General features: G+C 43.9%; 1 non-coding gene across 1 annotated transcript; it reads left to right on the forward strand.

Annotated features, from left to right (window-relative positions):
- The first annotated feature begins 1454 nt into the window (after positions 1–1454).
- Positions 1455–1558, forward strand: LOC129035927 (U6 spliceosomal RNA). Its single transcript, XR_008502414.1, has one exon. It is a non-coding gene; the product is annotated as a U6 spliceosomal RNA (small nuclear RNA).
- The last annotated feature ends 10829 nt before the right edge of the window (positions 1559–12387 follow it).

Below are 12387 nucleotides of genomic sequence, written 5' to 3' on the forward strand. Positions count from 1 at the left end.
AAGGAGGCATATTTCTCCCCTGGTAACCCAAAGATTTAGGTCGTTTTCCCAGAGACTCCATTTCCACTGTGAGGGTTCTTGGAAAACTAAGCAGAGGATGAGGAAAAGTCTGTGAACAAGCTTGCTGGTTTCTCCCTGTCCTACAAAAGAGCATACGTCTTCTGTAACCCAGAAGGCCCCTTTGATTAGTCAAGGCTGGACAGACTGAGATTAGGGGTGTGTGTGTGTGTGTGTGTGTGTGTGTGTGTGTGTGTGTGTGTGTGTCTGTCTTGAGACTGGGTCTCACTGTGTCACCCAGGCTGGAGTGCAGTGGTGAGATCAGAGCTCACTGCAGCTTCCACTTCCTGGGCTCAAGCGATCCTCCTATTTCAGCCTCCAGAGTAGCTGGGACTATACGAATGTTTTACCGCACCCAGTTCATTTTCTAATTTTTTGTAGAGATGAGGTTTCACTGTGTTGCTCAGGCTGGTCTTGAACTCCTGGCCTCACGGGATCCTCCTGCCTTAGTCTCCCAGTGGGCTGGGATTATAGGTATGAGCCACGTCACCTGACCTGCAACGATTTTTCAACAATGTAATTTCTCTTTTGCAGAGCCACCTAAGCTGAAGATTCCCTTGAGAACAAGTACTGTCCTGTGGTTTCATGACCTTTCTTCCATTTGTCGTTCTTGTGAAGTGGAATTTAAATGACATCTTATCAAGATGGATAAACCCTAGTTTCCCAGTGCTGGAATATAGAAAATGATGAACAAGTAAATCCCACTCAGCACCCATAGTCCAGGCATGGGGACCTCAACACACCTGAGCCCCAGACATCACCTTTCATTGTGAGTAGCTCTGAGATGACACTTCTGCTGTTCCCAATTCCAGCATTAATTGAGTTAGATAGTTATTTTATGAAGAATTTTCATATGCCACAATCCTGACCATATCTTCAAGTGAACAGAAAACTTCTATTAAAAAGTCAACCTTCTGTCTCACTCTGTTGCCCAGACTGGAGTGCGGTGGTGCAATTATGGCTCACTGCAGCCTCAACCTCCTGGGCTCAAGCAATCCTCCTGCCTCAGCCTCACAAGTAGCTGGGACTACAGGTGCTTGTCACCACACCTCACTAATTTTCCCATTTGTGTTATATGTGGATTCCACAGGACTGACTTCGAAAACTTGAGTATGCGTGGATTTTGGTATACACAGAAATGGGAGAGCTGGAACTAATCCCCCCATATACCAAGGGACTCATTGTATCTGTTTTTACAATTATACTGTAGGAGACATTATGTTCCATGACAATGGTAATTTTTAATGACAATTTTTAATTGAGTGAAATTACCATAAAAATAATAATAGCAGCTAATAATTTACTGAGCTGTTACTAGGTGCCTATAAATAGCATAGATTTTTAAATTCTCCATAATTCTTCCTTATTTCACTTAACCACTCTATCTTAAATTACTCATGCTTGCCTCAGTAGCACACATACTTAAGTTGGAACAGTAGAGAGATTGGCATGGCCTCTGTGAAAGAATGACATGCAAATTTGTGAAGCATTCCATATTGTTTAAAAAAAGAAAAAAATTACTCCCAGATTTTCACTGTGTTTGTGCATATGACCTTTTGTTTAGGTTGAATTACATCCAAAGATGAAATTTCCAGAAGTGAGATTACTGTGAGTCACAGGGCATGAGCATTCTTATTACCCTTGATGTAAATTGCAAAGCTTTCAGGCATGGTGGCTGTCAGCCTGTAATTCCAGCACTTTGGGAGGCTGAGGTGGGAGGATTGCTTGAGGCCAGGAGTTGGAGGAGGCAGTATAATGAGTCACTGTCTGTATGATTTTAAAAAAATTTCCAAGCTTTATCCTGGAAGGCTTATGTACATTTTAAACACCACTAATACTACAAGAAAATGGCAGTTTCACTGCACCTTTGCCCACACAGGTATTATAATTTAACAAGTTATTTTCTGTGTGATAAATGAAAGACCTCATATTATTACTTTTACTTTGTCACCCATTTTTTTTTTTTGAGACGCAGTCTCGTTCTGTTGACCAGGCTGGAGTGCAGTGGTGTGATCTCGGCTCACTGCAACCTCTGCCTCCCAGGTTCAAGTGATTCTCCTGCCTCAGCCTCCTGAGTAGCTGGGATTACAGGCACATGCCACCATGCCCAGCTAATTTTTGTATTTTTAGTAGAAACGGGGTTTCACCATGTTGATCAGGCTGGTCTCGAACTCCTGACCTCGTGATCTACCTGCCTCGGCCTCCCAAAGTGCTTGATTACAGCTGTGAGCCATGCGCCCAGCCTATTTGTCACATATTTTATCTTTCCTTATGTTAGCTTATTAGCTTTATTTCTTTATTGTCCTTTTTTTTTTTGAGATGAAGTCTCGCTCTGTCTCCTAGGCCTGAGTGTAGTGGCACAGTCTCAACTCACTGCAGCCTTGACCTCCTAGGCTCAGGTGATCCTTCCACCTCAGTAGTTGGGACTATAGGTACATGCCACTATGCCTGGCCAATTATTTTTATTTTTTTATTTTTACTAGAGACGAGGTCTTGCTTTGTTTCTTAGGCTGGTCTGGAACTCCTGGCCTCAAGCAATCCCCCCCACCACCCCCTCCCAAAGTACTGGTATTATAAGCATGAGCCACCAATGCCTGGGGTATCTGTGTCTTTTCCATTTATTTATAGAGTTACTTTGTCTTTTACTAATTCAATGATCTGTTTAATCTTTTATTAGATTATAAAAATAGTAAATACTTTTAAATAAGTGAAAAATTTCCTTCACTCTTTAGACCCATAATCTTATCTCAGGAAATAATTGCTATTGAGAAAATGGGCCATATCCTTCAAGATACGTACATGGTGATTGAACATCACTTCACCTTTTCATATTTCGTGGACATTTGTGCCAATACCTATTGATCTATCTTAATCCTTTTCATGGTTGCATAATATTTTATTATATGGATGTATCACAATTTACCAGTACCAGTCAACTGCTGGAGGCATTTAGGCTCCTTCTAATATTTGCTTTGAGCTCTTTATATAATTAAAAATTAACCCCCTCAGCCGGGTGTGGCAGCTCATACCTGTAATCCAAGCACTTTGGAAGGCTGAGGTGAGAGAACTGCCTGAGTGTGGGAGATCACCACCAACCTGGTCAACATAGCGACACTTTGTCTCTACTAAAAATTAAAAAAATAAAAATGAGCTACACGTTGCAGTGCACACCTGTAGTCCCAGCTACTGGGGAGGCTAAGACTGGAGGATCACTTGAGTCTAGAAGGTTGAGGCTGCAGTAAGCTATGATCACACCATTGCACTTTAGCTTTGCTAAGAGCAAGACTGCATTTCTTAAACAAAATAAAAATTAGATGGGAATATTGCTCAAGCCCTGCAGGTTGAGGCTGCAGTTAACTGTGATTGCACCACTGCAGTCCAGCCTAGGTGATAGAGCAAGACCCTTTCTCTAAAAATAAAATAAAATAAAAATTAATCTTCTATCATATTTCCCAGTAACACCTTCCCTCCTACGTTTCTCCTAGAAGCCCTTAAATTTTGTTTTCCACATACCATTTAAAACTTTTAAGTGCTGATGTCTGTCTGTGTCATCCCTCTTTTTTTTTTTTTTTTTTAGAATGTCTTTTTGTCACTTCTAGCTGGACCTGCCATGAAAGACTTCTGAATCCAGGAAGAGAGACTGACTGGGCAACATGTTATTCAGGTACAAAAAGACTTGGACTGTAACTCAAAAATGATCAAATAATAGTGCATGCATCAAGTGCAATGGGAATCTCTTCTGGAGAGGGAGAGAAGCTTCCAGTTAAGGTGACATTGAAGCCAAGTCCTGTAAGATGAGGAAGAGTTGTATGAGAGTGGGGAGGGAAGGGGGAGGTGGAGGGATGGGGATTGGGCTGGGCTGGGATGGAGTGAGCTGCCCAGGCAGGGAAACCAGCACTATACAGACCTGAACAATGAAGATGGCACATTTTGTTCAGGGAATGGTGAATTAAGTGTGGCAGGAATGCTTTGGAGAGACGGTCATTTGCTTGTATGGAATTTTGCTCAAGAGACCTCATTACAGTTTCTAATTTTTTGATGTTATCATGCATCACTGCCCTTGTCAGATAGTATCATGATCACAATAACATCAAGCATAATATTTCATTGATTCTCACAAAAACAGGTGGGTGCCACAGTTATCCCCATTATATGCACAAAATGATGAAGACTTGGGGTTAATGAGCGATTTGCCCAAGCTCACCTGAATATTAAGACTGAGTCAAATGTTAGTCTGGTCTGACTTTAATGCTTGCCTTTTTCATGAGCACCATCCATTGCCTCTCCTATGCAGTTAAGCAGGTAGACAGGTGAGAGAAGAGCCCGTGTGATATCGGGGGAAATTCACCCCTGATATTTCATGTAGGTTCTTTTCTATTTTCCCTGAGTGTCAGCCGGTCTGAGAAATAAAGGGAAAGAGTACAAAAGAGAGAAATTTTAAAGCTGGGTGTCCAGGGGAGACATCACATGTCGGCAGGTTCCGTCATGCCCCCCAAGCCGCAAAACCAACAAGATTCTATTAGTGATTTTCAAAAGGGGAGGGAGTGTATGAATAGGGTGTGGGTCACAGAGATCACATGCTTCACAAGGTAATAAAATATCACAAGGCAAATGGAGGCAGGGCAAGATCACAGGACCACAGGACCGGGGCAAAATTAAAATCGCTAAGCAAGTTTCGAGCACGCATGGTCATTGATAACATCTTATCAGGAGAAAGGGTTTGAGAGCAGACAACCCATCTGACCAAAATTTATTAGGCGGGAATTTCCTCAACTTGATAAGTCTGGGAGCGCCACATGAGCCCGGGGCTTATTTCACCCCTTATCTATGACTGTAAAAGACAGCCGTCCCCAAAGCGGCCATTTCAGAGGCCTCCCCTTAGAGATGCATTCTCTTTCTCAGGGATGTTCTTTCCTGAGAAAAAGAATTCAGCAATATTTCTCCTATTTGCTTTTGAAAGAAGAGAAATATGGCTCTGTTCCACCCGGCCCACAGGCAGCCAGAGTTTAAGGTTATCTCCCTTGTTCCCTGAAATTGCTGTTATCCTGTTCTTTTTTCAAGGTGCCCAGGTTTCATATTGTTTAAACAACTTGTGCAGTTAATGCAATTATCACAGGGTCCTGCGGGGACATTCATCCTCAGCTTACAAAGATGACCGGATTAAGAGATTAAAGACAGGCATAGGAAATCACAAGGGTATTGATTGGGGAAGTGATAAGTGTCCATGAAATCTTCACAATTTAACTTCAGAGATTGCAGTAAAGACAGGCGTAAGAGATTATGGAATTATTAATTTGGGGAACTAATAAGTGTCCATGAAATCTTCACAATTTATGTTCTTCATCCGTGGCTTCAGCAGGTCCCTCCATTCGGGGTCCCTGACTTCCTGCAACACGTTTCTCTCTACTCACAGACTTCTGACCAAATGTATGTGCGGAGTTTCTACACCAATTCGCCAGCTCTCTGGATACCAACCACGTATCCCGCAATTGCATTCTGACACTACCTAGAGTTAGCGCAGAACCCACAGGTTAGGGGCTCAGTCCCACAAGACCACCCTCACTTCAGATGCCAGTTGCAAGTCCTAGGTTGTCACCTGTATTTTGACCAACCAGTTAGAAATCAGGGTTTCCCATGACCTTCTTCTTGAGTTTAATTATTTACTAGAACAACTCACAGAACTTAGAAAAACAGGTTTTTTTCTTTTCTTTTTAAGAGACAGGGCCTCGCTCTGTTGTCCAGGCTGGTGTGCAGTGGTGCAATCATAGCTCATTGAAGCCTCAACCTCCAGGGCTCAAGTGATTCTCCTGCTTCAGCCTCTCACGTAGCTGGAATTATAGGGTTCCCACCACCACATCTGGCTAATTTCTTTTATTTTTTGTATAGATGGGGTCTTCTTATGTTGCCCAGGGTGGTCTCAAATTCCTAGGCTCAAGTGATTCCACCCACCTCTGCCTCCCAAAGTGCTGGGATTACAGGCATGAGCCAGCGCATCTGGCCACCTTATTTTCTATTACTGGCCCAATGTAATGGCTCCATCTCAGGAACAGCCAATGAAAGAGATGCACAGGACAAGGCAAGTGGGGAGGGGCACAGAGCTTCCATGCTCTCTGTTGGGCACACTACCCTCCCAGGACCTCCTTGTGTTTAGCAACACAGAAGCTCTCCAAACCCTGCTGTTTGGGTTTTTATGGGGCATGATTGATAAAATCATTGGCCATTGGTAGTTAAGTCAATTTTTGCCTCCTGGAGTTCAGCAGGTGAGGCTGAAAGCTCCAAGCCTCAAAAAATGTGGTTGGGGCCAGGTGCGGTGGCTCACTCCTGTAATCCTAGCAGTTTGGAAGGCTGAGGCACATGGACCACTTGAGGTCAGGAGTTTGAGACCAGCCTGACCAACATGGTGAAACCCCGTTTCTACTAAAAATAACAACAATTAGCTAGAAGTTGTGGCACATCCCTATAATTCCAGCTACTCGGGAGGCCGAGGCAGGAGAATTGCTTGAACCCGGGAGGTGGAGGTTGCAGTGAGCTGAGATTGTGCCATTGCACTCCAGCTTGGGCTACAAGAGCCAAACTCCATTTAAAAAAAAGCGGTTGCTTTCTCTGGCCGCTAGCCCTCCTCCTGAAGCAGTCTAGGAGCTTGCAGCCACCCTGTTAGCTCAACAGCATCCCACATGCATTCTTACCATGCTGCAGATCTGAAAGACCTTAGAGGCCCTTGTGTCAGGAACCTGGGACTAAGACTAAATATCAAAACAGAAAATGCTCCTATTACCTCTGTCACAAAGGGCTTTTTAAGAGCTTTGGAAGCTCTGTGCCAGGAACCAGGGGCAGAGACCAAATGTATATTTCTTTTCTTATATTTGAGACAGAGTCTCACTCTGCCACTGAGGCTGGAGTGCAGTGATGTGATCATAGCTCACTGCAGCCTTGACCTCCTAGGCTAAAGCAATCCTCCCACCTTAGCCTCTCCATTAGCTGGAACTACAGGCGTGCATCACCATGTCCAGCTGATTTTAATTTTAATTTTGTAAAGACAGGGTCTTCCTATTTTCCCCAGGCTGATCTCTAACTCTTGGCCTCAAGCAATCCTTCCTCTTTGGCCTCCCAAAATGTTGGGATTACAGATGGGAGCCCCCATACCTACCAATCACAAGGATCTTTATAAGAGAAGGAGGTAGGAGAGTCAGAATTAGAGAAAGTGATGTGGTAATGGAAGAAGAGGTCAGAGAGGGAGATTTGAAGATGCTGTACTTGTGGCCTTGAATATGGAGTCACGAGGTAAGTCAAGGAATGGGGGTGGCTTCTAGAAGCTGGAAAAGGCAAAGGAGCACATTCTGTCTAGAGCCTCCCCCAGAAGGAATGCAGCCCCTCTGACACCTTGACTTTAGCCTTAATAGACCTAGTTGGGCTTCTGGCCCCCAGAACTGTAAGATGGTAGATTTGTGGTGTTTGAAGCCACTAAATGTAGGGTACTTTGTTGTGGCAACAACCAAAAATGAACGTGAAGCTGGGACCTCATGTTACAGTTGCTGACGCCTGTAATCCCAGAATTTTAGGAGGCTGAGGTAGGAGGATCGCTTAAGCCCAGGAGCTTAAGACCAGCCTGGGCAACGTAATGAGACCTCATATCTAAAAAAAATGTTTTTAAAAGGCCAGGCTCAGTGGCTCACATTTGTAATCCCAGCAGTTTGGGAGGCCGAGGAGGGTGGATCACAAGGTCAGAAGTTCAAGACCAGCCTAGCCAAGATGGTGAAACCCCATGTCTACTAAAAATACAAACATTAGCCAGGTGTGGTGGTGGGTGCCTGTAATCCCAGCTACTCAGGAGGCTGAGGCAGAGAATCACTTGAACCCAAAAGGCAGACCTTGCAGTGAGCCGACATCGCACCCTTACACTTCAGCCTGGGCGACCGAAACTCCATCTCAAAAAAAAAAAAAAAAAAAAAGCCAGGTGTTCTGGCATGCAGCTGTAGTCTCAGTTCCTAGGGAGGCTGAGGCGGGAGGATTGTTTAAGCCTGGGAGGTTGAAGTTGCTGTGAGCTGTGATTGCACCAGTGTACTCCAGCCTGGGCAATAAAGCAAGACCTTGTTTCAAAAAGAAAGAAAGAAATGAGCATGGTGGGAATGGGGACAGATGACAATGTTAAGTAGAGTGGTCAGGGTTGGCCTCATAAGTGAATATTGAGCAAAAGTTTGAAGCAGGTGATGGAGCTGGCCAAGGTGCTGAGGGAAGAGCATTGTAGGCTGAGTCAACAGGGTCTTTATCCTGTTGGATAAAGGAGGAAACTCTCTGGTGTGTCTGAGGCTCTGGAAGGAGGCCAGTGGAGCAAAGAGATAGAGGGAGCAAAGTCAGCAAGGAGGCCAGGGAGTTACTGGGCTGGGATTGGTACAGATTGTGTAAGCCCTGGGATGCTATTGCTGGGGCTTTGGCTTTTACTCTGACTAAAATGGGAACCACCGAGGGCTTCTGAGCAGAGAGGCGACATGGTCTGTCTCCTGATTTAAAAGCACGACCTGGCTGCCAAGTTGAGAAAGACTATGGGAAGATTTGGGTAGAAGCGTGGGGGCCAAGCTGTGGCAACATCCCGGTGGGAGATGATAGTGATCCTGCCCGGGTTCACGGTGGTGGTGAGAGATGGTCAGAGCATGGATACATGTTGAAGTCAGTCAGTAGGATTTCCCGATGGACTGGATGTGAGCTGTGAGAGAAGGCAGTGGTCAAGGTTGAGTTTGATTCTAATTGAATTATTAAGTAATTTTAAAAAACACTACTGCCTTTCCCAATCCTACCAAGTAAAGGATGCTAGATAAAAGAAATCTCAAGTCGGGCCAGGTGCAGTGGCTCACACCTATAGTTCCAACAGTTTGAGAGGCAGAGATGGGAGTATGTTTTAAGGCCATGAGTTTGAGAGCAGCCTGGGCAACATAGCAAGACCTCCTCTCTAAAAAAAAAAATAAATAAATAAATAAATTTAAAAAAATAAACATAGCCAGACATGATGGTATGTACCTATGGCCCCAGTTACTCATGTGGCTGAGATGGGCAGATCTCTTGATTCTAGGAGTTTGAGGCCAGCTTGGGCAACATAGCAAGACTTCTCTCTCTACAAAAATGAAAAAAAATGCCTGACATGGTGGTACTTGCCTGTATTCCCAGGTATGGGGGCAGCTGAGGCAGGAACATCTCTTGAGCCCAGTTGGTCAAGGTTGCAGTGAGCTATGATTATACAACTGCACTCCATCCTGGGTGACAGAGTGGGACCCTGTCTCAAAATACAAATACACATGAAATCTCAAGTCAGACCAGTCCCTTCTAGGCTATGTAGGCCTTGTAACCACGTAGCTGCATGATCGGGTTTGTGTGGCTGTGGATGAGGAGACCCCTGTCCAATTGTCGGCTTTGTAATCAGTTTATTTTTCAATATAGTAATCAAATATATTTCATCATACTTGATGGTCTCAGATATGTGTGGATTTTGGAATTCCCCTTGGAACAGGTTGTAACATCTTATTGGCTCCATAATTCCATAATTTTTAAAATCTGATCAGTTTTTAATAAGATCAGAGTTGATATTAGGCTACCTAATTAGTTTTGTTAATGAGAAAATGAAATTGTGTTGTTTGCATTTTATCCAAGTTGGGTGTCATATTGGCTAAATCTCATCAATACTTAAACAAATGCAAAATTAGAGCTTATCATGAAACACAATGTAATTCTTGAAGAAGATGCCATTTCTTTTTTTTCTTTTTTTTTTTTTAAGATAGAGTCTTTCTCTTGTCACCCAGGCTGGAGTGCAATGGTACGATTTTGGCTCACTGCAACCTTCACTTTCTGGGTTCAAGCAATTTTCCTGCCTCAGCCTCCCGAGTAGCTGGGATTACAGGCGCCCGTCACCACACCCAGCTAATTTTTGTATTTTTAGTAGTGATGGGGTTTCACCATGTTGGCCAGGCTCCTCTGGAGCTCCTGACCTCAGGCAATCTGCCTGCCTCAGCCTCCCAAAATGCAAGGAGTACAGATGTGAGCAACCACGCCTGGCCTCCATTTCTTTTTTGTAGTCTTTAATAAACAGCTGCTATCATTGCAGACTTGCTATTTAGGCACTTAGGAATTTTTCACTAGAAGGCATGTAAAGAAGGACCATGGGCATTTGTAATGAATTTAGCATTTATTCTTTGACTACATGACTGTCCCCAGAGCTGTAACTTTATTAATGAATTTTTTAGAAGCCATTTAGCTAGCAACTGAGCCTAACCAGCCACTCACCCTCGTTATTCAGTGCTCTTTTACTATTGTCTATTTCTCCTCCAACTTGGCTACACTCACAAAGTGATAAAAACTTGCATTTGTTTTCTTTCCTTTTCAGAGACAGGGTCTTGCTCTGTTGCTCAGGCTACAGTACAGTGACATGATCATGGTTCACTGTAGCCTCAAACTCCTGGGCTCAAGCAGTTTTCTCACTTCAGTCTCCCAAGTAGCTGGGACTACAGACATGTGCCACCATGTCCAGCTAATGTTTTCGTTTTTTATCATAGAGACGGGATCTTGCCAGGTTGCTCCGACTGGGCTCAAAACTCCTGACCTCAAGTGATCCTCCTGCCTCAGCCTCCCAAAGTGCTGGGATTACAGGCAGTCATGACCACCTGTGCCCAGCCCCCATTATCATTATTTTAAATAATAGCTTTATTAAAATATGATTCACATACCATTCACTTTATTTATTGAAATCTGCAATTCAGTAGGTTTTAGAATATTCACAGAGCTGTGCATCGATCACCACAGTCACTTTTAGAAGCTTTCATTACCCTGTAGAGAAATCCATACCCCTTAGCCACTACCTCCTACTCTCCCCACCTACCTTTGCCCCCAGCCTTAGGCAACCATTGATTAATTTTTTTGTCACTATAGATTTGCCTAATCTGGACAAATAGAATTGTACAATATGTGATCTTTTGTGGCTTTTTTTCCCTCTTAGCACAGTGTTTTCAAAGTTCCTGTATGTCATAGTGTGTATCCATATTTCATTCCTTCTATGGCAGTATTCCATGGTAGAGACACACTGCATTTTGTTTATCTGTTCATCAGTTGGTGGATATTTGGGTTGTTTCCATGTATTCCATGTATTGGTCATTATGAATAATGCTGCTATGAAGATTGTTGTACCAGTTTTTGTGTGGACATATATTTTTATTTTTCTGGGATTTATGCCTAGGAGTGAAATTGTTGCATTATAGGATGACTGTACATTTAGCCTTTTGAGAAACTGCCAGACTGTTTTCTAAAGTGGCTACACCAGTTGGGTGCAATGGCTCACACCTGTAATCCCAGCTACTCAGGAGGCTCAGCTAGGAGGATGGCTTGAGCCCATGAATTCAAGACCAGCCTGGGCAAGATAGTGAAACCCTGTGTTGATTTTTAAAAAATCCAATTAAAATGACAAGAAAAGAAATACCCAAACAAAATGGTTACACGATTTTATGTTCCCACCAGTAATATATGTGGGTTCCAATTCCTCCACATCTTCACTGACATTTTTTTTTTTTTTTTCTAGATAGGGGTTTGCTCTGTCTCTGAGACTGCAGTGCAATGATGCCATCACAGTTCACTGCAGCCTTGACCTCCCAGGCACAAGTGATTCTCTCATCTCAGCCTCCTGAGTTGCTGAAAATTGCAGGTGTACGCCACCATGCCTGGCTAATTTTTATATTTTTTTCTGTAGTGATGGGATTTTACCATGTTGCCCAGGCTGATCTCATACTCCTGGTCTCAAGTGATCTGCCCACCTCAGCCTCCCCAAGTTCTGGAATTACAGGCTGCCACCATGCCCGGCCTTCACCAACATTTGCCATTATCTGTGTTTTTTTTTTTCCTTTATACCTTAAAGCAGTATGAGAACAAGTGTCTTCAATTATAGGAAACAGTATAATCCCAGGGCATTGGGAGGCTGACAGGAAGATGTCTTGATGCCAGGAGTTTTTGTTGCTGTTGTTGTTGTTGTTTTTGACAGAGTCTCGCTCTGTCACCCAGGGTGGAGTGCAGTGATGGGGTCCACTGCAACCTCCGCCTCCCAGGTTCAAGTGATTCTCCTGCCTCAGCCTCCCGAGTAGCTGAGACTACAGGTACATGCCACTACTGCCCAGCTAATTTCTGTATTTTTGATAGAGTCAGAGTTTCACCATGTTGGCCAGGCTGGTCTTGAACTCCAGACTTCAGGTGATTTGCCTGCCTCAGCCTCCCAAAGTGCTGGGATTACAAGCATGAGCCACCATGCCCAACCTGATGCCAGGAGTTTTAGACTAGCCTGGGCAACCTAGCAAGACCTTGTCT

Source organism: Pongo pygmaeus, chromosome 3, assembly GCF_028885625.2.
Source record: "Pongo pygmaeus isolate AG05252 chromosome 3, NHGRI_mPonPyg2-v2.0_pri, whole genome shotgun sequence".
In the NCBI taxonomy this organism is placed as follows: Eukaryota; Metazoa; Chordata; class Mammalia; order Primates; family Hominidae; genus Pongo; species Pongo pygmaeus.